This window comes from Topomyia yanbarensis, chromosome 1 (assembly GCF_030247195.1).
Source record: "Topomyia yanbarensis strain Yona2022 chromosome 1, ASM3024719v1, whole genome shotgun sequence".
NCBI lineage: Eukaryota > Metazoa > Arthropoda > Insecta > Diptera > Culicidae > Topomyia > Topomyia yanbarensis.
The window spans coordinates 168704141-168726767 of NC_080670.1; the positions used below are offsets into that span (position 1 = coordinate 168704141).

Here is a 22627-nt window from a genome sequence, read left to right on the forward strand (position 1 = left end):
ATTTCAGCCAATATATTCTGGTTCCTGATCCTATTGCATGCAGAGCTACCCCAGAAATATTGGAGCGTGGCCATCACGACCGCTAATTCTTTCCTAAACCGGCTGCCATCGCAATCTGTCTAGTGGACGCCTTTTGAGAAATGGTTCGGTGCCCAGGCTTCGTTGAAGAACCTTCGAGTGTTTAGGACCCCAGAGTATGTCCACGTCCCCGACGTAAAACGAGGCAACAGATTCGTAAGCTGTTGTTTCAGAAGTTAGAAAGAATGATGAAATAAAAATATGCCGCATTGGCTAGATTTATGGCGCGGATAATGGATCGCTAAGTTAGCGCAGTTCAGTCTCTGTTTACAATGAACTGTCTGATCCGAAGTTTTACGAACCGGAAGAAGTAGAAGAGGCTGTCGGTAGACAGCTGCAGACTCCGAAGCGAAGCACGCGTGGAGCTCTTCCGAAGTCGTTCGACGATTACGAGGTGAATATAACTATATCAGTTGAAGGTGAGCCCGAAACCTATGAAGAGGCAGTGGACAGTTCCGTGCAAGACCTGTGGAAAGCCGTAATGTTTGAAGAATTTGATTCGTTGATGCGGAATGAGGTGTGGTCTTATGCTTATGCGGTCGGCCATAAAAAGAACGAGGATAGTTCCGGAAACGTTTCTAAATTCAAAGCTTGCCTTGTAACTCACGATTTTGCCGCTTTTCGGTGTTGATTACTACGCTGTATTCGCACCTGCTGCTAGTCAGATAACGCTGCGGATTCTGTTGACAGGACAGTAGCAAGATGGTTGTACGTCATCTAGACGTGAAGTCAGCGTTACTCTACGAGGAACTAGCGGACGAAATCTATATGCAACAGCCGAAGGGATTCGTCGTTAAAGGGCAAGAGAAACTTGTTCGCCGGCTGAAACATAGTTTTCATGGTTTAAAACAAGCTGCGAGGGTTTTGAGCTGTTTGAAGGACTTGGGTTTCGATCAGTCGATCATTGTTTGTACGTCAAGTGGTCGCCAGGAGGAGGTCACGTCTACCTAATGTTGTATGTCGATGACATTATCTTTGCCGTTATGACCGAAAAGCAAGTTACTACTGTTGAAAACGCTCTGTGGAAGAAGCTAACGCTGTCACCGTTGGAACAGATTGGTCACTTTCTCGGTATCCGAGCTACGAAGGATAAGAATGTCTCGATCAAGAAAACTATTTCAAAAGAGTTGCTTCGCGATTCGGTCTCGATCAAGGCAAAGATTCCTGCGTGCCAATCGGTGTTGGCGACAAGAGGAGCCGTTGAGGAACATATAGAGCTCGCAGACAATGTTCGTTACCGAATCCTTTCAAGAGCATTTCTTTACGTCGCAGTCAATACCCGTCCGGACGTAGAAGCAAATATATCGCTATTGTACAGGAATACCAGTCAGCCGACAGAGATAGATTGGGGATAACTGAAGCGTGTGGTCAAATACCTCATGAAGACAAGTAGTAGTAAGCTGCGGTTTGAATGCGGACCGTGGTAAACAGTAATGCTTGACCGGATACTGTGATGCTGATTGGAACGCTGACAGGACCGACCGCAAGTCCAATACATACAGGATATCTATTCTTTCTTGTAGTCCATTGTAGTTCATCGCGTTGAATCATCCTGTCGACGTCAGCATGTTCGTACACATGGCACGGCTCATGGTTCACGAGTATGCGGCTTTCCCCGTTCTCCATTGAGCCACCAAGTAGTAAGCAAAGAATTCTTCTCTTAAACATACCAAGTACTCGATAGTTTATCTTCTCCAGCGACCACGCTCCATGGCTGTATAGAGCAACTGAAGAATTAGCGATTTATATAGAGCAAAATTTGAGGGCGTTCGGGACTTCTGCTGACTTAAAAACCGTAGAGAGTCGTACTCGCAGAGGTGGGATATATTAACTCGTTGACAACCATCAATTTCCACCTCGGTATCACCAACGTTCGAACCGTTTCGGTCTCTCCCATTGTCCATGTCTTATCGAAGTTTGTAGTTAGTTCAATCTCCAAAGTATCCGCTTTAAACGACACAAACTTCTGTTCTACTCGGCTATTGACTCCTATGACGTTGATGTTATTCGCGAAGCTAAGAAGCATGTGAGATCTCTTGATGATACTTCCATTTATTTTCACACCAGATATTCGATCACTATGTTGAGCATTTTCGAAAGAGTAATAAATTAGTTGAATTCAACTCCGACTATTCTGACGCTTGATTTTAACCGATCCAGCGTTCCGTTCCGCATCACTGAATCGTACGCAGCTTTGAAATTCACAAACTCATTGTAATTTCGCGTGTTGTATTCCCGGAATCCATCCAGCATTTGTCAAAGGGTAATGTGGTCTTTCGTTGATAGTCCTCCTCGAAACCCGCTTTGGTATTCATCGATAAAGGTTTAGGCCGAACTGCTAAACAGAACACGGAACTGAACCTTAAAAACCGTATTGAGGATCGTTATTCCACGATAGTTATTACACTCAAGTTTATTGCCGTTAAAGCAGTTGAAGTTGCGAGTTTCCGTGAAATATAGCTTTGTGAGGACGTTCTCTAATTAAATCATATATCCATTTGTGACAAACCTATTTCATTGGAGTCCAATAAATTTGTTCCTTCAGGTTGTGGGATTATGATGGCTCAAATAATAACTGACATTACCTACTCCTAATATTTTTAACTATCTCGGTTAAATCCTCGAAAAATAATCCAACTTATAAACCGACTTCATCCTGCAACTCTTCCGGAAAAGGAGCACATAGCATTAATAAATGTGAAAACCACACGACAATCCACCTCCCCCACCAACTGCCTCAATCTACCACTCTGACACCGCCCCGGTTCTAATAGCTAAACACCATTAACCTAAATTAAACGGAAAATGTGATGTTTGTTCAGTTCACACATCCACCTGAGCAGGTTTTTGTAGGTAGAGGACCACCAGCAGCCGAAAGTCGACCGAGCATGAAACAACAAATCCTCGACCTATGCTTCGGTAGCTCTGTAAATTTTGTTCCCCTCAATTTCCAAACGTTTGGCTACCCTCAACGGCAGCTGAGAGAGCAGGTCTTTTTATCGCCTTTTTGATAGCGATGAGAAGTCGTCGGGCCAGGGTAATCTCACCTGGTACAAAATGAAAGGAAAATAAAGTCGAAATTAATTTAATTTCATGAAATATGTATCAAAAACACCGGTAATGTTTGGCTGGATGCCTATAAAAACAATCGAGCATGTTTGTCCCCATCCGAAATCAGGTCCATCAGCCAGAAAAACCAGACCATGTCGGATGTGTGATACGTTCGGAAAGCAGAGACTCTCAAGCAGGTCACAGCAAATATCCATCCAAAAATCGCATCGGTTTCCGGAGTTTGTCATATACCGACTGTCTCATCCTTACCGTGTCGACGAGAGTATCTACCGAAACGACGCCACACTTATCACGTTTTATGACTATTCTGACTTTTTATTCACCACACCAGCCACACCCCGAAAACCCCCGTTGATTCCTACGTATCTCGTGTGCAGTGCAAGGTGTGTTTGTTGTTTTTCTTTCCCCCGCTGCTGCTTCCTGCAAGCTCGATCTATCCTTTCTGTCACCCGTGCCGGTTTCCGATTCGTTGCGTTGCTGCCTAGCCTCTTTCCATAGATTCTATAGACGATGGAACGAACGATGATGACGGGGGGATCGTTCTACTTGTTGCAAAACATGGTTTCGAAATTAAATTTATGACACTTCTGCACAGCAGGAGTTTCTGGGGTTTCCGTTCTCGTTCCCGTTCGCTTTCTTCAGTGGTTTATTTTTCTTTTCTGCTCGGGTTACGGGTGCGTTATTTGGCTTATATTGACTATCGATGGTTGGATGTGTTGGTGTTTGTAGACGTTCTGATTAATTGCATTGTGTAACACAATTTGTATAACCACATTCGTTTCCATCCTAGGGGCAGATCACTCTAGAAATGTATAACAAATTTGCATCAAATTAGAAAAAATGCATTTAATTTCCATTTTTGCATCAACTTTGCACTCCCTCGCAGAAAATTTTGTTTAACAAACGTTCTACGCTGATTCACTTTGTTCGACGTTTCTTTGAATGTAGGGCTGATTTTTTGTAGGGTTTTGACGTCTTACGTGCAATGCAAAATACATTGCACGCAACGCAAAATACATTACGAATTTCTATTTTGATGGAAAGAAATGCATTTAATTTAGCTGATTTTTAAAAATGCATCACAAGTGATCTGCCCCTAGTTTCCATCCAATTTAAAAATAATATAAACAGTTTAATTTTTCTTTCGATTAGAACGAAGCTATTTTGTGATATCTTTAGGCAGCTTTTTTATGTGCAAATCTGTGTTAAGGAAAACGACGCGGTGTCCGACAAAATCGCCAATTCGATCCAACGTCAAACGGATCAGATCAACGAAAGATGTTTGTCGGACGGGTTTTTCTGTTCGGAGAAGCAGAGCTAAACAAACTTGTTAACAAAACTTTCCGCTGAATTGTCAAAAATATCTTCGTGGATGACCTAATTAAAGGGTCCCGAGTGTAAGTACTGAAATTGCCTCTAAATCGCATTCGCAAATTGCACTTGATTCTAGTGGCAATTAGCACAGGCGAGTAGAGTGAAACGTCAAAATATTTAATTCGCCTCACAGTGTTCGCCCACCTCTTTTTACTGGGATGGAGTTTCACAGCAACCCATATTTCTCGACAAACATGTCAAATGGTCCTACCCAGTAAAGTTCAGCCGGAAATGAACTGGAATTCTGGCTAGTTTCAGTTCGTATTCCGGCTCCAGTGACACAACCGATTCTAACTAGAATCGGTTGTGTCACTAGATCCGGAATACAAACTGGAATCAGCCAGAATTCCAGTTCATTTCCGGTTGAGTTTAACTGGGTAAGTGAAAATGAGAGCCTCTCTTTGTTTACTTTCTCTTTCGATTATTACAGCGTCATCTTAAAACTTTTCAATATTGTTTCAGGATATATCGAAAAACTCTGATTTCGACTATCTAATTCTGCTAAGAGTTGAGTAACAAACGTATAAACTGCCGAGTTATTAGCGAAAGAGAAAGTAAACAAAGAGAAACTGTCATTTGCACTGGCTGGCAGAACTCTGCCAGTCTGCCGGCTCAAATGCAACGTTTCTGGCAGAATTTTTCGCTTTACGGTTATTAACGGTTTTTCCTGCCAGACTTCTGCCTGGCACGCATCGACAGGACCGGTATTGTACCCCTTTGGGTTTTGCTTGTATTTTTTCTCATTTATTTAAATTTTATGTATATTTATAATAAAACATGTCTTCAGTGATTGGAGACATGAAATCCATATTTCTTACCAAGTTTAAAATAAAATCTTTGTTTCTCCTTATTTGTTTCATCGGCCAAAACTATCCTTGTTGGAAATTTGATATTCAGAATGCAAATATGGCGAAAATTAAACAAAGATAAGCAAAAGAAAGGCGGTGAGGCGAATCTGCCTGCCATAACTGACAGCAGTATCGCTGAATCCTGGAAGAACCATCTTGATAATTTGGGTTGGTCCATGAATGACTTCTTCAACATAAGAGTTCTATTTTTTATAGTAAGACTTAAAAAAATTCGAAAGCCTAGCCTGTGATGTATTGGCGTGGAAGACTCACGACACACGTTCGTGTCTAGCCGCTATAAACACCCCTTAATCTTTTATTGCCTTTCATCCTCGCGGAACTATAACAAGATATTACTTCGTGGGGAGGGGCTCGTAGTGGTTTCGTCGTACATCTTTCTTCTGGTCTACCACAAAGCCTCACTTGATTCATGAAATGGCTCGGCCTTTAAGCTTTGATTTAACTCTTGACTCTTCTCTTGCTTCTTGTCTCCATCTATTACGTCCTCATTTAGCTCTCCACCCATGAGCCGCTTAGATGCTTACTCCATGAGCTCTCGGCCCCGGCCTTATCACGATCTACTCGGATAATCCCAGACGGTGCACTCACTCTACTCCCCGACGGAGCAATTTCTCCAGACACCGATACCCGCTTCCTTGAGCTTTCCAACTCCCAGCATTATCGAGATCGACTCGGATATTATCCGCCGGTGAACTACTCTACTCCGACTGAGAATCCTATACTGCGGAATTTCTTGCTACATTGGTGTTTGTTTCGTGAGCCAATTAGCTCCCAGGTGATATTGTGGAGAGCCAGAGGCTGGTATGTTAGATATGCGGACACTGGTTGAGGTTTGCTTGCTTGGTTGTTGTGTCATTGCGTGTGATTGGGCCAAGGGTGAACTCTCCGGAACTCGAAGAGTGTGGTCGGCACTCGGGGCCTGCACTGAAGGGTGTGGCAGAAGACCCATCGTGGGTGTGGAGTTTAAGCTTAGATGTTGTCAAATAGTTCGGTATCTTTCAGAAAGTTGAGGACAACCTCTTCCCTTACAGAGTCGTTGGCCAGGACAGCGCGGATTGGGAAAGTAAGGCCGTGTGTTTCTCGCAGGTCAAGGACTTCAAGACAATTGGAAGGAATGCGTTCAACTGTCTTCCAGGTCTGGCAGGTGGGTGCATGTGGGAGGTTGGGTGTTAGAAATAGTGTGGTTTTGGAGATCTTGGTGTCCCCGTTCCGAAGTCAGGATAGAACCCTTTGTTCTCGCCAGTCTTAGCGATCGTCCCATTTTTCGATGTCTTTTATCTTTTGACTGTGTCCCAGTGAGGTCTGCCGGTGGTTGATGAAGTTTTTGTTGAGGGCTTGGGGAAAGTGTCGGATGATGTCAGCGGCTGACGCTTCTCTTGTTATGGTCCTCTTTACTCTGCGGTCCTGAGCTACCAGGTGGTCGGCTTCTACGTTTCCCCGTATGCTGCAATGCCCGGGGATCCAAAAGAGTGTAGTGAATGGATCGGTATTAATTTCAATGGCCTGGACGAATGGATGTCGGGATTGGTCAGCTTGAACAGGCGCACGGTTTACAGAAAGGGAGTCGGTGAAGATAACGGTTGCAATGTTTTCTGGTTTTTGGGATATGGCTAGGGTGATGGCAGCAGTTTCGACGGAGAAAACGGAACATGTAGATGGTGGGCGGAGAGAGAGGTCTGTTTAGTGGTTGCTGACTCTGATTCCAACCTCGTCGTCCTTATTGGAGCCGTACGTGTAGATTCACAGTGTAGTTGGGGAAACGTCTCTGTTGTATACGAATCGTGCAATTTCGAGGGCTTGTCTAACCCGGATGGTCTGGGTCAGTATTGTGTTGGCGTTGCCAATCTCGGTGGGGACCAACGAGTGATGGTAGTTGGAATCTGGTGAAAGCCGGATATATTGCTTCGGCTATTTCATAGGTTACGGACTCGTTGTTTGCGGATGTTTTTTCGAAGATGAATATTGCTCGTCGAAGGGATAGCAGGGCGATGTTCCAGCGGAAGGGCAGATGTCCGGCTTCAGCGCACGCGCTTTCTGCAGGTGTACCTGGTAGTAGTTTCGAGGCCGTCCGAATAGATTCGTTGTATAGAGGCGCTAGAAGGTGGCTCATTCCGTCGCAGTTACGTCTGGTGATTTCGATCCCGTAGTAGATTCGGCTGTGAATTATCACTTTGCTGATGGTTACTGCTAGGTTTCGATTGCACTTGGGGTGTCCGGCGTATATGGTACCCACAAGCCTTTTCTGGTTGGCACATTCGTTCTTAACCTGTCGGAAGTGGGAAATTTGTCTTGTGGTCCATTGTGATTCCGAGAATTTGCCGACCCTTACAATACGGGATCGGTTTGGTACTGATTTGGATCGGTTGGTCGTTTGCTCGGTGGTGGGAGTTTCAGAAGGGAGATTAGAAGCTTTTTTGGATTCAATTCCGGAATCCTACGAATTTAGCCCAACGGGAAACCGCATTTACTGCTGTTTACTATTTAATTTTTGCTCCGCCTTTGGTCGTTCCGGTTACTGCCAGTAGGATGTCGTCGGCGTATGGAAATATGTAGCATCCAGGTAGTAGGCAGCCGAAAATGAATAGCATGCGTCGGATTTGCTTCCTTCAATTCCAACCCGGAATTTCCGGTTTTGAAGGAATCGTTGTATGTAGTTGCCGAGGTTACCGCGTGTGCCCCAGAGGTCGAGTTGTTGGATGACGCCATCCCACCATACTGTTTACTGTAGGCATAATCGATGTCTAAGGCGGTGATGTCAACGTGGAGGCCTTCGTTTGTTGTCTGGCCTAGAATCTCCTCGAGGGATGCAAGGTAGGGCCCGCTGCCTTGTCCTTTTCGGAATAGGTGTTGTCTGTTGTCACTAGACTATTACTAAGTTGCCGCTCTCCGAGGATTGTGATAAGGCGTCAATTGGCCATTCGTACCAGCGTTTTAACTATACAAGGGAGGAGGCTGATTGTTCTGCAGTCCTTGGGTCCTTTTGGGGTGCGGTATAACTACTACAGTCTTCCAGTAGTCTGGGAATGGTGCGCCTCCCCATATTCGGTTAAAGCTTTACAGCAGTGCTTTTTGCCATGGGAAGGTAGGTTCCTTCGTAATAGGTAGCAGATGTTGTCTAGTCCAGTGGCTTTTGCAGACCCGCGGAAAAGGGCTTCGGTGAATTCGAGTGCGGAGAAAAGTTGATTCCACTCGAGTGTAGGGGCAGGGAGACGGTTACGATGACTGCTTCGAAAATAGACTTCTTACTCAGGAAGTCGAATGGCAGTGATGTGGTGGCGGAAATTGTTGCTAAGTGTCGTTCAAGTTCGTTGGCAATTTCTTAGGAGTTTGTGGTTGCGATGTTATCAGTTTTGACGGAGAATCCATTATTTCGCCGTTTTCCACTGAGGGCGTTAACTCTTCGCCAGATCTTCTCTGTGGATCAGTCGGGGTGGATTCCGTCCAGGAAATTTGTCCAACTCGCTGCCTCGGCTTCAAAGATAGTAGTCCTTCTTGTGTTCTGTGATTGCTGGTAATGTTTGTCCGGAGAACGCTATCCGCTGGTGTTCTTCGGATTTTTCGTAGTGCTTGTCGGCGAATTTTGATGGCATTGGCTACTTCGGGACACCACCAGTAGACGGTTCTCTTGAAGAGGGTCCCACTGGTTCTAAAGATGCTGGATTGGCCGGAGTCGAATACTATATCAGTTAGTTCGTCCAAATTGTCTAGATAAATCTGGAAAAATTCTCTGAAATCTGAATCAGACAAAAATAAATCTGTATGTCTGGACGAAGCATAAAAATCGACACTTCGTAACTAAGTACAGTATTAATTGATTAGATCAAAATTGCAGTTTTGATGTTCATGGCAGTGACACTGGCTGTACTGAGATGCCTTTCATGACAGGTGACTGATTTTTGCAGCCCCCTGGCAATCCTACACCAACTTTTGAGTTCTACAAAATGGCGACACGAATGAACTCATAATGAATGAAGTTCATGTTTGACAATTTTCAGTGGTTTGTTTACTTTGTCAGTTGCGTGAGTCCTCGTGGAACGGGCGCTCATCTGTTACTTTCGAACTCACGTACCTCCCATGTAAACAAACCACCGAGAATTATCGAAAGAAACTCATCCGGCTCAGTTTGTGGGGTTTTGTCGGTTAATGGAGTTTGACAGTGACCTTCATATCATAGCTATTAAACCCCAAACAAACAATTATTTTCGGCGCTATTCGCAATATTCAAGCATTCCAAACGATGTTTTGCATCTTGCGGGATGAATTGATACCATTTTATTAAGAACATACGGCAATTGAAATTTCATTCAAAGTACTGTTTTGATTTTCGTGACAGTGATGCTAGCTATACAGAGACACCCTCCATGACAGGGGGCTGGATTTTTCTGCCATTGAATGCTTTAGACAAGTCTCGTGCTCGAAACGCCGAACCTTTTCAATGATCCAATGTCGTTAGCTTACCGTGCTAAAGTTTAGAAGCAATTTGGACCCCTTTTTCTCGTTCTAAATGCATGTAAACAAGCTCTCTGAACAGTCAGAAAAGTGAAGGGAAACAGTTTCATTCAATGTTCTTTATATATAGCCTTTCAAAATAAAGTACTAAACGCATATTTCTTTCTCTTTCATTGCAGGTCAGTATGGGTCAATCAATTAATGCAAGCTTTCTCGGACAACTTGCAATTTTGCATTCCGAGGACTGGAAATACAGTTACCCTCCCCAAGCTTGTTAATCAGGTTAGTGTCGATCCAAGCCTTTGCCAACCAGTAACTCCAACTGTTGATCACTAGATCAAATATGCACACAAACACATATGCGCACCCGGCACACTCCCCTTTTCCGTTCGTACAATTTGTACAACCGAACAATTCCGTGTTGAGATTTGTATCAGCATAGAACAGACAGCAACTGATACTATCTTCAAAGAAAACTTTTCCAGAAAGAGAATTCCAAATCAGCCAGCAGCACTGCTGTAGGTGAAGGTACGCCTCTGTCCGGGATTTATATTCATCCTTCGACTCTTGGAGCGGCAGCATACCACCACCGTCAGCAAATAAGAAGCCTAAACAAATAGACAATCAAACGCCGTATGCCGGCGTGTTCTTTTTCACCTTCTAATCAAGATCTGTACCTAGCAACATTATTCAGCCAAAGCAGGGAAAGCAACCGAATGTGAGTGCTAGCTGAGCACTCCTGCCGAGGCTGGAAAGTAAATACATACCACCACACTCCACCATAGCCTTAGTTCGGGTGATTATTGCTTAATCGCTTCGGGCATCAAGTAGGAACCGGGCGGTACCTCGCCGGCGTGGGTGAACTTGTAGATGGATAAACCGAAACACCCGAGACGAGTAAACTAACATAGGCCGTAGCCTACACTATCTTCTTCAGCGCGGTAGCTGTCGAGCAAATAGCTTCAGGTCTGAACCGCGAGACGATAACATTCGGATGGTCATGATTAAATTTGAGACGTTTGGATGTTGCGCTGAACAGTACTGCTATCAGTTTTCAATAAAGGTATCATTTTTTATTAGATTCTTTATTGTCACAGTTAACCTCACTGTTCTTGACAGTTCACTAGTACTGTTTACATGGATTTAGAAGTTTTTTGGACGACTGGATTCGTTCGAAGCAAATCGCGAAGAATTTCCATCATGTAAACAATACAAAGCAAACGAACTGTCAAAAATGAAACTCAAGTTCATTTGTGATGTCAGCGTTAAGTATTCAATTACATTATATTCATTAATGGTGTTTTCGATTGACCCTGAAACTGAGTCAGGTTCTAACTTCAATCGCAGTTATACATTTTGACAGCAGTTGGGGTTAGAAACTCAGTTCTCCGCTTCAAGCAAAAACGACATAAATGAAAACTATAGTTTTAGCCACATGGGTTTGCAATTTTGACAGTTTACCCAACAAAAGGATAAGATCAAGACGATTGAATGGAAGGTGTGGTCCTATTAAATCAATTTTATTTTTTTACGCATAAATAGTTCGACTACGTATCTTTAACATCAGCTTCATCGAACATTACCAAAAACATGTTTCACATACAACAATGCCTCTCAAAACTGCTTTGGACTTGATTTGAACCAGTTATGAGTTGTAATTCATAACCCATAATTCATGATTGTACTTGAAATCGGAACTGGACGCTACTGAACTGGACTATTGGAAATTTAAATTAGTGTAACCTGACCCGAACCCATCGCGTTCGACGTTCGTGATATTAGCGCCTCCAAGCATTTCAATCAACATTTCACATTTTCAATTGATGGTATTCCCATTTATGAAACCTTCATTGGTGAGTTCTGTTCGGTGCTCGAAACAGTGCGTTCGAAAACGAGCTCGGAATTTCACCCATACATCGAACGAGTCTAAATTATACAGAACCTTTGGAAGCAGAATGCAAAACAACGCATCCGTTCATCCTAGCGATTACAGTTTAATTAAATTCCCTCCAAATCCGGAACGCATCTTGCTCGCTACTTGTAACCAGCTTATTTACTGCCGTTTATACTGCAGCAGGAAAGGATGTAGTACTGTACTGCCTAGCTGTCGATTAGTTCCGCTGTAGTTATGTGTGTGTATGTGTGAGTATATGTATGTAACACAACAATAATGTGAATGAGAACAACGGGAATACGGTTGATATTGAAATTGTTCTGCCGACGGGCAAATCCGTTTCCGCCAACTCCGACCTGTTCGAGTGTTTCCGTTTTGGGATTGTTTGTTACCGCCAATGGGGTGTAATAAATACTGCTAATCAGAGGGGTAACTGCAGTTGAGTAGCTGAATCTAAAGCAGTAGGTTCGGAAGCGGCTGAGAAGCTTCCGGGTATTTAGTTGAAATTGGTTACTAAAGTTTAGAAATTTGAGATACATACTAAAAGAGGTTATGATCAAAATTTGGTCGGCTTGTACAATGAATTACTATTATTCGGGTTTAAAAAACATCAACCGGAAATAAGCCGGAATTCTTGCTGGTTCTAATTCGTATTCCAGCTCCAGTGACATAACCGATTCTAACTAGAAGCGGTTGTGTCCCTGGAGCCGGAATACGAATTAGAAGCAGCCAACAATCCGGCTGAGCTTAACTAGGAAGTTTCCAAAAATTTAATCTGGGAAATAAAAATAATTTTCTGGCAAAACTCCAGCACCCCGTTGAATTCTAACGATTTCGCCACCTGGGCACCAGTTTGACGCTACAGAATGAACTTTGTTTACTTTCGACAAGTTTTGATTCGAGCCAACAACATCCAGCCAGATATTTCTCTCAGATTCGGGCCCCTATTAATGACTTGAATCAAAACTCGTCTATATGTCAATTGACGATAGATTCATTGTTAAATGTTGTTGGTTCGAACGGGCCCATATTATTGGCTCGAATCAAAACTCGCCGAAATGTCAATTGACGATAGGTTCATCCGGAGTGTTCATTTGTGTTTACATTTTGCTAGCGTTGCCAATTTTATTTTGTGTCCACCACCCAATGTGGCTACGCCACATCGCTTTTGCACGTGCTTAAACTAGGGATAGCCCCTATGTTTGAGTAAGCCGGGCAAACGAGTGGGTCACAGGTTCACTTGCTTCCGACGGCGGGTCGGTGGCTACCTCGTCCGGCGGATCCTCAGCAGCTTTGCGCCGCTTCGGTTCCTAAGCCTCGGTTATGCGGCTAAGCCGCATCGAAATATTACCCCTTAAACATTCTAATTAGAATCGGTTGTGTCGCCAGAGCCGGAATACGAATTAGAACCAGCCATCATTCCGGCTGAGCTTAACTGAGAAGTTTAGTAAAATTTAATCTGGAAATAAAAAATTTCTGGCAACGTTCCAGCACCCCGTTGAATTCAAACGGTTTCACCATCTGGGCTCCAGGTTGACGATATGAAATGAACTTTGTTTACTTTCGACAGGTTTTGATTCGAGCCAACAACATCCAGCCGCTCGAAGCTTGTTGAAAGTAAACAACGTTCATTCCGTAGCGTCGCACTGGCGCCCAGGTGGTAAAATCGTTAAGAGTTCAACGGGTGCTCGAGCGTTACCAGAAAATTTTCGTTTCCCAGATTATATTCTAGAAAACTCCCCAGTTAAGCTCAGTCGGAATACTTTCTGGTTCTAATTCGTATTCCGGCTCCAGTGATACATCAGATTCTAGTTAGAATCGGTTGTGTCACTGGAACCGGAATACGATTTAAAACCAACCAGAATTCCGGCTCATTTCCGATTGAACTTTACTGGATTCCGGTAACCATCCGATACCCTTCAGGAATCCCTGTTGAAGGTGTACCAGTACGATTTGGCTTAGCCGCAAAACCGAGGCCTAGGAACCGAAGCGGCGTAAAGCCGCTGAGGATCCGTCGGACGAGGAGGCCCTCAACCTGCCATCGGAAGCAAGCAAACCTGTGATCCACTCGTTTGCCCGTCTTACTCAAACATAGGGGTTTTTTAGAGAATTAGTGCTCTTCCCCTACGAGGACAATCTGGGCGGGAAACTCCAATACTGAACCCTTCGGCTCCCTGGTTCCATTCAACACATCGACTATGTTCCCTTGTTTCATTCGGCACCCCAACTTCTTGAGCCCTTTGGCTCTCTATCCGGTGCCATTTGGCATCGCAACTCATTTTGTTCTTTTTGTTCCCTTCTTGTGCCATTCAGTACCACATCCTCGATGAGCTCTCGACTTGCTCGCGAACTACTCGGTCTAGTCCCCGACGATGGACTCCGACGAAGAATTCCCCGGCGAGAGAAATTCTCCCGAAACCGAGCAAGCCAGCCAAATGTCGTTCGGTGATTCCGGTGGAGCAGGCCGTTTGGTTCGCTGGGTCCCCGACAACCTGCAACTGATGGTGTCTCAGCGCGATCTACACACTCTAGTCCTCGACGGTCAATCCTGCTGACGCCGACGGAGAAAGAAGTTCTCCCAACATCGAATCTTCTTCTGTTTTCGCTATATTTCTTTCGTACCTACCAGTAGGGTGCTGTGGTCAGCCCGACAATTGTGGGTGGAGTGTGGCGTCCGGTTCGCTGACCACCCATACCCGGTGCTCTGTGGCGGTCTACTCTATTAATCCCCAGATCTAACCTACTCCTACAGAGAGTTTCCCTGTGGTGATTGCTCTCCCGAAACCGTTGCTCGCTGTTTATCACGACATTTCCGCCGTAAGGTCTGATATGCGTCACCACTCAGTTGACTGCGTTCCACGTGATTACCTCGCTTATCATTTTGTGGACAGAATTATCTGGATTGATGTTCGGCCCTCCAGTTTCAAGCAAGCCTCAGACATTCGAATAGCACATACTCTGGTGTCTCCTCGATGTTCTCACACTCCGGGTACAACGGTGACTTTGGGTGCCCGATCTGCTGAGGATACTTTCTGATGCAGCTTTGGCCCAGCTGGAGCTGTGTCAGGTGAAAGTTCACCTCTACGTGCTTTCTATTAAACCACGTCAACAGGTTTAGAATGAGCCGATAGATCCACCTTTTTCCGTATTGTTCCATTCCTGCTGCCACTTCACCATCGAATCGGCTCATCAACCGGAACGTCCTGTACAGCTTTTCGCGGTTTCGTTTGTTTTTCAGCACTGCACCCCAGGCCGGAACCTCATATCACAGTATCTAGTCCTGCTCCTCGGACCGCTGATGTTTAGCATGGTTCACGCTATTCCTTTCGTTACCTTCACTGACCTTTCGCAGGCGTAGTCGACGTGATTGTTGAGCTGAACTGGTCGTCGATAAGATTCCCGAATTTTCTGAGAGTGTCCAGCAGGCATTTCGGCCTTTGCGAGGCGGGCATGACCGGCAGCTTCCCTGACTTTAGTAGCATCACCACATTTCGGAGAATTTGTCGTCATCTAAAAACTTCTGCAGCACCATCCTGAACATGTCCGGATATACCCGGATCACAACTTTCAGCACCACGGTTGGTATTCCATCCGGACCGGGGGTTGGACGCTGTCTACTGCGTGGCTCCAGTTTTCTCATCATTGTGGCGTCACAAGCCATCACAATCCTTCTAGTCTGATCAGACGCATCAACGTTCCCGATATCGTTGTCCGGCCGAAATGCCTCAAGGAAGAGGTTTTCCAATTTCGTTCACCGGTCGCTCTTCTCCGCATTCTCCGCACTGCAGCCGGGTTCCCTGGCCGATGTGGTAGCGAATCGCCTGGTGGTTGCTATGGGTATACTTCTCTCATACTCTCCAGTTCATATTCGCCGTCAGTGGTGGACTACAGAATGTAACGTCGATGATAGACTACCTCCCGTCGATCCGAAATGAACTAACGGATCCTGCACATTGCACATTCGTACGTCTAACTTCACTAGAGCTTGCTGCAGAATACATCCTCTTGCGTTGGTTACTCTACTACCCACTTCAGAACCCAGTCATTGAAGTCACTACCAATGACTACCTGCTTTCGGTCAATCAACTTCTCGGTTAACTGTTCTAACAACAAGCTGAACTGCTCCACTATCCACCTTATCGGTGCGTAACAACCGCACATGAAGACACCGTTGATTTTGGCGACAAGGAAGCTTTTTGCTCACAAGTTTTCTGAAATTAACTCGGACCCCCGCTAGATCAATTAAGTGGCTTCATCTATTTAATTCCCGACATTTCTCTTGCTTTCCGTCATTTTCTTCATCTATTTCGCTATTTAGATCCTCTGCGTACTTGAGCCATTTAGGCACAAGCTCCACGCGGATAGCGGTAAGTTACCACAAGGCATTCCTGTGAGCCGTTTCGTGAACAATTTTTTTTCGTCTCAGTGATCAATTTGGCTCTGGTTTCCGTTAGCCATTTAGTTCCCAGCTTTGTCGCGATCTTTTCCGATATTCTCCGGCTTTAAACCCACATCAATCTGACTGAGAGTACCCTGGCAGCGGAATTTCTCCCGAGATTGATACCCGTTTCCTTGATCCGTTTAACTCCCAGGCGGTGAAACTACCTTATTCCGACTGAGAGTTCCTCGGCGGCGGAATTTCTCTCGGAATCGATGCTCGTTTCGTGAATCAATTATTTCCAAGTCTCGATACAAGATAGAAGCCGCAGTACACGACGATGCTGAGGAAGTTCGATTGCATGGTATAGGCGATGAAACATACTTTAAGCCATATTTCAAACAGTTTCCTAAACAGGAGTTTTTACGGCAGTCGAAAAGGGAAAGATAGTATCTGCAAACAATCGAAGTAAGCTACAAAATATTTGGTTCGGCAAAAAATCTGTAACTGCGGCTCGAGAGGCAGGCGACGTTATCGTTGCAACGTCTGCTGCCTTTCCTGGAGCAACACGATTGTTTCGTGCTAATTTCGCCGGATTTGGTTACGGAAGCGGTATGCGGGCTACACAAAAGTAAAAACACCACTGTAATTAGACCAACTTTTCAACACGTACGAATTTAAAACGCGTAGCCCCGAACATACGAAAGTACGATTACACAAAAGCGAGCTCCCACGCAATCATGAATCCTTCACGTCCGGAAACCCCTAACTTCTGTTCTATCAGCCTAGCTCCATGCTTTCAGTTGGACCGTTCTAAAAAAATCGCTCAAATACACTTGACAACAAGTTCCAAGGTGACATTACCGGTAACTCTAGTGATATGAGTGAACTCATTCTCTCTAGCAACTGAATTATACACTAAAAATTTAGTATCAGATTCTCGGTCCGTGCAAGCTTTCAAAAACACATGCGAATATACGAATGACTTCACGGTCATAAAATCGAATTTATACATGTGAAGTTGCATACACGCTAGCGCACGCGACATGCAAACGCCAGATCGAGAACTTGTCAACATACAAACGCTTGAGCCCTTCGCGATTAAACACAAAGACGAACATGCAATTGCGATCATCCCGTCTGCAATTGTATAGTGTGTGATTCTGACAAGGAGCCCTTTTTCCGTGCCATTAGGACCAATCGTTGTTTTACTTTTGAAATAGCAAGAACCATTCGAGAAGGCACAACCAAATACGCTTGCTCACAGCTTAAATTTTCCGAAAACCTTTCTCGGATTTGATTTTTTCTCGACGAGCATATTTCGATCAACTGTTCGCCTACTGTAGAAGTTGATGGCCCTTTGATAGGTTCCGTTTAAGCTCCCACATGATGTTTTCATATCTGAATGGGCGGGCTGTGGTCGGAAGATTACCATATAGTTCTATACATTCAGACGAACACATGGAGCTGAGCATTCGTGTTATGTGTAAGCCTATTTAGCTCGTAAAACCTTGAAAACTTTTGCGCAAATTCAAGTGAAACATTTCGAGCCAATCCGATTTGTTTTGTGGTAGGAATCTTTATGTACAGCAGTCGAAGGGCACTTTAATACAATTAGAAATGCTTTCATTGTGCTATACGCATTTTATTACAGGCAAATAATAACTCACCGGCACAGAAAATCCAAGATATCGACATTTTATTACTATGTTATTTAGTACCCATTATTTCCACCCGTTGGTTCCTTCCAACACTCCCAGCAATACCCTCGACTTGAAAAATTGCAGTACACGGGATTGGAACAAGATCCTTCTCCATTAAAAAAAATTCATGAACACTGTCTCTTTATGAGCATTCTCTGTTGTGACAACCTGTTCGGCATAAAATCGAATGTTGATATCACACTGTATTTTAAAATTGGCTCCCAACTGTGTGCATCCCGGCGGACTCAGGACAAGGGCGTACACATTTTCCACCTCAACATAACTTTTATGCTGAGCTAAGTTGGCAAATTTCACACATGAGACCTTCTTCTTTTTTGGCATATTTCGATCGTCGTTTGCTTTTTTTTTGCCCCTACACAAGTAGGGTGAGCCATACAATTTTGTCTATCCTTCGACTTCCGTTTTCCTACAAAGGCACGGTCGGGCTCAGTGTCGAGAGTCTTCCAAGGGAGGACCAATATTCATCACGGGCTAGACAACGATTATTATTGGTCCCAGAGCATAAAGATTCATATAAACATACGCACACAAACACATACACATAAACAGCAGCTTTCTTTGTTCGAAAGTATCGTTGCCGTTATATCAAGTGTCTTTATGTGCAACATGACAAACATAATATAAACGCATAAAAAGTGGGAGCATGAGAGCGGAAAATACGATAACGTAGGATTACTCTCACTCCCAGGGGTGATTGGAGATGGATTTTTTTCGCTTTTGAGGAATGGAAAATAATACTACATAGGTTCGAGTTGGCCTTGAGTAAATTGTTGGTGAATCCTGCTTACTGTTGTAGGTTACGGTAGCTGAGAGTACTGATATTCGTAACAGATTGTTTAGTTTTATGGAAGAATTGATACCTTAATGATTCGTTAGTTACGAGTCATATGCATTTCTCAGAATCGTTGATTCTGACAAGACGTGACAATCGGCTTCTTATTTTTCCTTCGGCATTCTTCTTTTCGCACATTTTCAAACTGCAAAAATCTTCCGAACAGTGTTGCTATTTTTATTAATGAAAATAGGGTTTTGTTTATTTTTTGCCGCAATATTTTGCATCTTGAATCCACTATATTGAACAAGAACACCGTTCTTCCATGTCATGGGTGTTTAGTAAGGTTTGATGAAGCCATTTTCTGAATAATTTTAGATTATGGTGTGGTTTCTGTCTTATTTTTTGTTAATAATAATCAACCACGTATACAGTAAATGCATGATAAATACTTATTTCACTTCGCCGCACAGTTTCAGTTCAATTTAGTATTTTTTACTTTTTTAACGATAATAATTTTATTTGTCAAAAGTAATGACAATCTTTTCTTATAAATATAGCAACACTGCCAAACATAATTTCGCTAACCCCTAAGACAAGACGTGACAATAGGGGGGCCGTTTTTGTTCCAATTTTACGTCAGAATGGTCCAGCTCCTGATTGGTTGATTCTGACTTTTTGCACCGTACGCAATGTTACTGCAGGGATAGCGAAATGATGCTTGGCAGTGTTGCTATATTTATAAGAAAAGATTGTCATTACTTTTGGCAAATAAAATTATGATCGCTAAAAAAATAAAAATAACAGAAATTGTGCGGCAAAGTGAACGAGTATTTTTATGCATTTACCGCTATACATGGTTAATTACATTTAACAAAAATACGACAGAAACCACACAATAATCTAAAATTATTCGGAAAATAGCTTCATCGAACCTTACTGAACACCCATGACATGCAAAAACGTTTCCCTGCATCAATATAGTGGATTCAAGATCCAAAATATTGCCAACATAAAATAAATTAACAAGACTCTCATTAATAAAAATAGCAACACTGCTCGGAAGATTTCGGCAGGGTGAAATTGTGCAAAAAACTGAGACGTCCAAAAAAGTGTTTCAAAATCGCTCAACACGGGTCCAACGATGGACGTTTGTTGAACGGTTATTTGGACGTTGTCCAAATTGGTCCAACGAACGTCCTTCATTGGACAATTTTGAAACCAACCGTTCTTAGAGGCGAAGAATGTCGAGGGAAAATGAGAAGCCGATTGTTAAGTCTTGTCTTAGGGTATCCCTACAGTAACATTGCGTGCGGTGCAAAAAGTCAGAATCAACCAATCAGGAGCTGGACCATTCTGACGTAAAATTGGAACAAAAACGCTCCCTCCATTCTCACGTCTTGTCTTAGGTCGAAAGTAAACAAAGTTCATTTCATATCGTCAACCTGGCGCCCAGGTGGCGAAATCGTCAAAATTCAACGGGGTGCTGGAGCGTTGCCAGTCCAACCCGCCGTCGGAAGCAAGCGAACCTGTGATCCACTCGTTTGCCCGGCTTACTCAAACATAGGGGCTATCCCTAGTTTAAGTCCGACTGAGCGGTAGCGAAGTTGGACAGAACGCGCAAAAGCGATGTGGCGTAGCCACATTAGGTGATGGACACAAAATAAAATTGGCAACGCTAGCAAAAGGTAAACACAAATGAACACTCCGGATGAACCTATCGTCAATTGACATTTCGACGAGTTTTGATTCGAGCCAATAATATGGGCCCCATCCAGCCCGCTGTGCGGGGTCCCTATTATTGGTTCGAATCAAAAGTCGTCGAAATTTCAATTGACAATAGGTTCATCCGGAGTGTTCATGTATTTTTACATTTTGGTAGCGTTGCCAATTTTATTTTGATTTTACCACCCAATGTGGCTACGCCACAACGCTTTTGTACGTGCTGTCCGACTTCGCTATTGCTCACTCAGACGTAAACCAGGAATAGCACCTGTTTGAGTAAGCCGGGCAAACGAGTGGATCACAGGCTAAGCCGCATCGTACGGGTACACCTTATTCAGAGGTTCTTGAACGGGTTCATCCTAGTCAGAGGTTCCTAATCTGGGTTATAAAATTTTTCTGGCAACGCTCCAGTTGTCCGTTGAACTCTGACGATTTCGCCACCTGGGCGCCAGTTTGACGCTACTTTGTTTACATTCGACGAGTTTTGATTCGAGCCAACAACATCCAGCCTGCTGTGCGCCAATTTGAAAAGTGTGAAACACATTTCTCTATTCACATGCCGATGGCGAAGAGAGTGCATAAAATTTCTGTGGGGAATTACACACAAGTCGCGGCGATGTAAACAATATCACAAATTGAGCAAAATTAATGCAAAAAATCTTCGATTTCTCGTTACAATTTTGCATACCAGCACAAAACCGTTCCGGGAACTAATTTGTGGAGCAACTGTCTGCTAATCGCTAGAGTCGGCTAGCCAATAAGGGACGTGGATCCATTGCTTCTTTCGATGGAACCTGTGGCTCGCGGAGTAACCTTTCACAACAACCGGCAGCTAATTCATGAAGGCTATGAACTTAAAGGTTGGAGATCTAGTTCTGGTAATTGGTGAAACGACGAGTGAGGAACCAGTGGATCTAATGACAAAACGGTGAAGTGTCTTCTGGCTGGAGTGGCCGTATTTGACAGACGAGGGCACGGATTTAATGAGGAACCTTGAGGTATCCACTTATGAGTCTCGCTGTATTGGATGTCATAAAGTGTCGGGAGTCTGACTTACGAGTTAAAGCTGTACCAGCTTCTCAGAACTGTTTTTAAGTGCAGGAATACTTTGAGGGTTTTTTAATGGTTTTATATGAAAGAAGAGTTCTATATAACCATCAGTTTCCATTAGAAAATATCAAAACCACCCAACAAAACCAAATTTGATGAACTCGAGTTTTTAATTTAAAATAGAAAAACTAGAAAAAGAACTGCGGAGAGAAAAACAGCATTTTTGGCAACGTATTCCCCGGCCTTGTATGGCAACACGTTCAATGTTATAACCCAGTGAGCAAGTTTTGTAGCAGAGACCGCTCTGCTAGATTTCTGTAAGTCTTGGTTTGGCAGCCCTGTCAGATTTCTGCGCGTATCCTGTCGGGTTAGTTGAGCTAGGGCGAACTCGGTTTCGCCCGCGTTTTCTAGCAAATTTTGACAGGAACCGAGCAAAACCCTGGCATAACTCGGACATAAACTGTGCAAAGATCCTGGTAATTCCTACCTGGTAAAATTTAGCACGAATCGAGCAAAACATCTGACAAAGATGTGGCAGGAAGCGTGCAGAGATCTTGGTCGTACATTTTTGGCTGGATTTTGGATAAAAGTGAGCAGCATCGGTTAGTTTAACCGCTTCTGTCAGAAACGGTTGTTGCATTTGAGCGAATTCGTTGCCAGAATTATCGCACAAAATGCTCGCAGAAACTCTGTCAGCATCAATTTCGCTTTGCTCAACTTTTGCTAACTTTCTGCTTGCCACGCAGACCAGGAAGTATAGACAATGTTCGATTGGATTCGTTTTTTGACAGCTAAACGCGTGTCCAATCGATCCAAAATGGAGTCTCCGCAGTTCTCTTTCTAGAGTTTTTTTTTTTAATTTAAACCATCTTAAAGTTCATTATTCCTTCAAAACCGCATACCATGTCTTCGACAACGGCATCAAAACAACCACCAACCAAGGAAATACCCGACTACGACATTAAGATTCGGATTAAACTGACATTTTCTACACCAGTATTATCTACCCAATCCGTTCAACTCAATCCTTACCAACCTAGTTGGTCTCATTCGTAACCCAACTTTGTACCGGGAAACAAGTGCTTTTTGTTCTCTCCGGTGTGGTTTAGTTTTTTCGGTAGTACGAAGGTGCTTGCTGTGGCAGAGGCTGCAGTAAAGCATTAGTAATAAACAGTCCCGCGAGTGATAATTATTACCTGCGATATCGGTGCAGTGAAGTTACTAAACAGTTTTCTTGCCTGA

At 43.8% G+C, this 22627-nt stretch overlaps 1 protein-coding gene across 2 annotated transcripts in view; it reads left to right on the top strand.

Moving 5' to 3' along the window:
• Nucleotides 1-22627, top strand: part of LOC131680625 (GATA zinc finger domain-containing protein 10-like) — a 450427-nt gene that overhangs the window by 115537 nt on the left and 312263 nt on the right. The window contains exon 3 of one of the 2 annotated variants that reach the window (XM_058961350.1): nt 10022-10124. The exons of the other annotated variant lie outside the window; for it this stretch is intronic. The gene's annotated coding sequence lies outside the window, so the exon portion shown is untranslated. The remainder of the gene's footprint in view (nt 1-10021; nt 10125-22627) is intronic. 2 annotated transcript variants of the gene reach the window in all.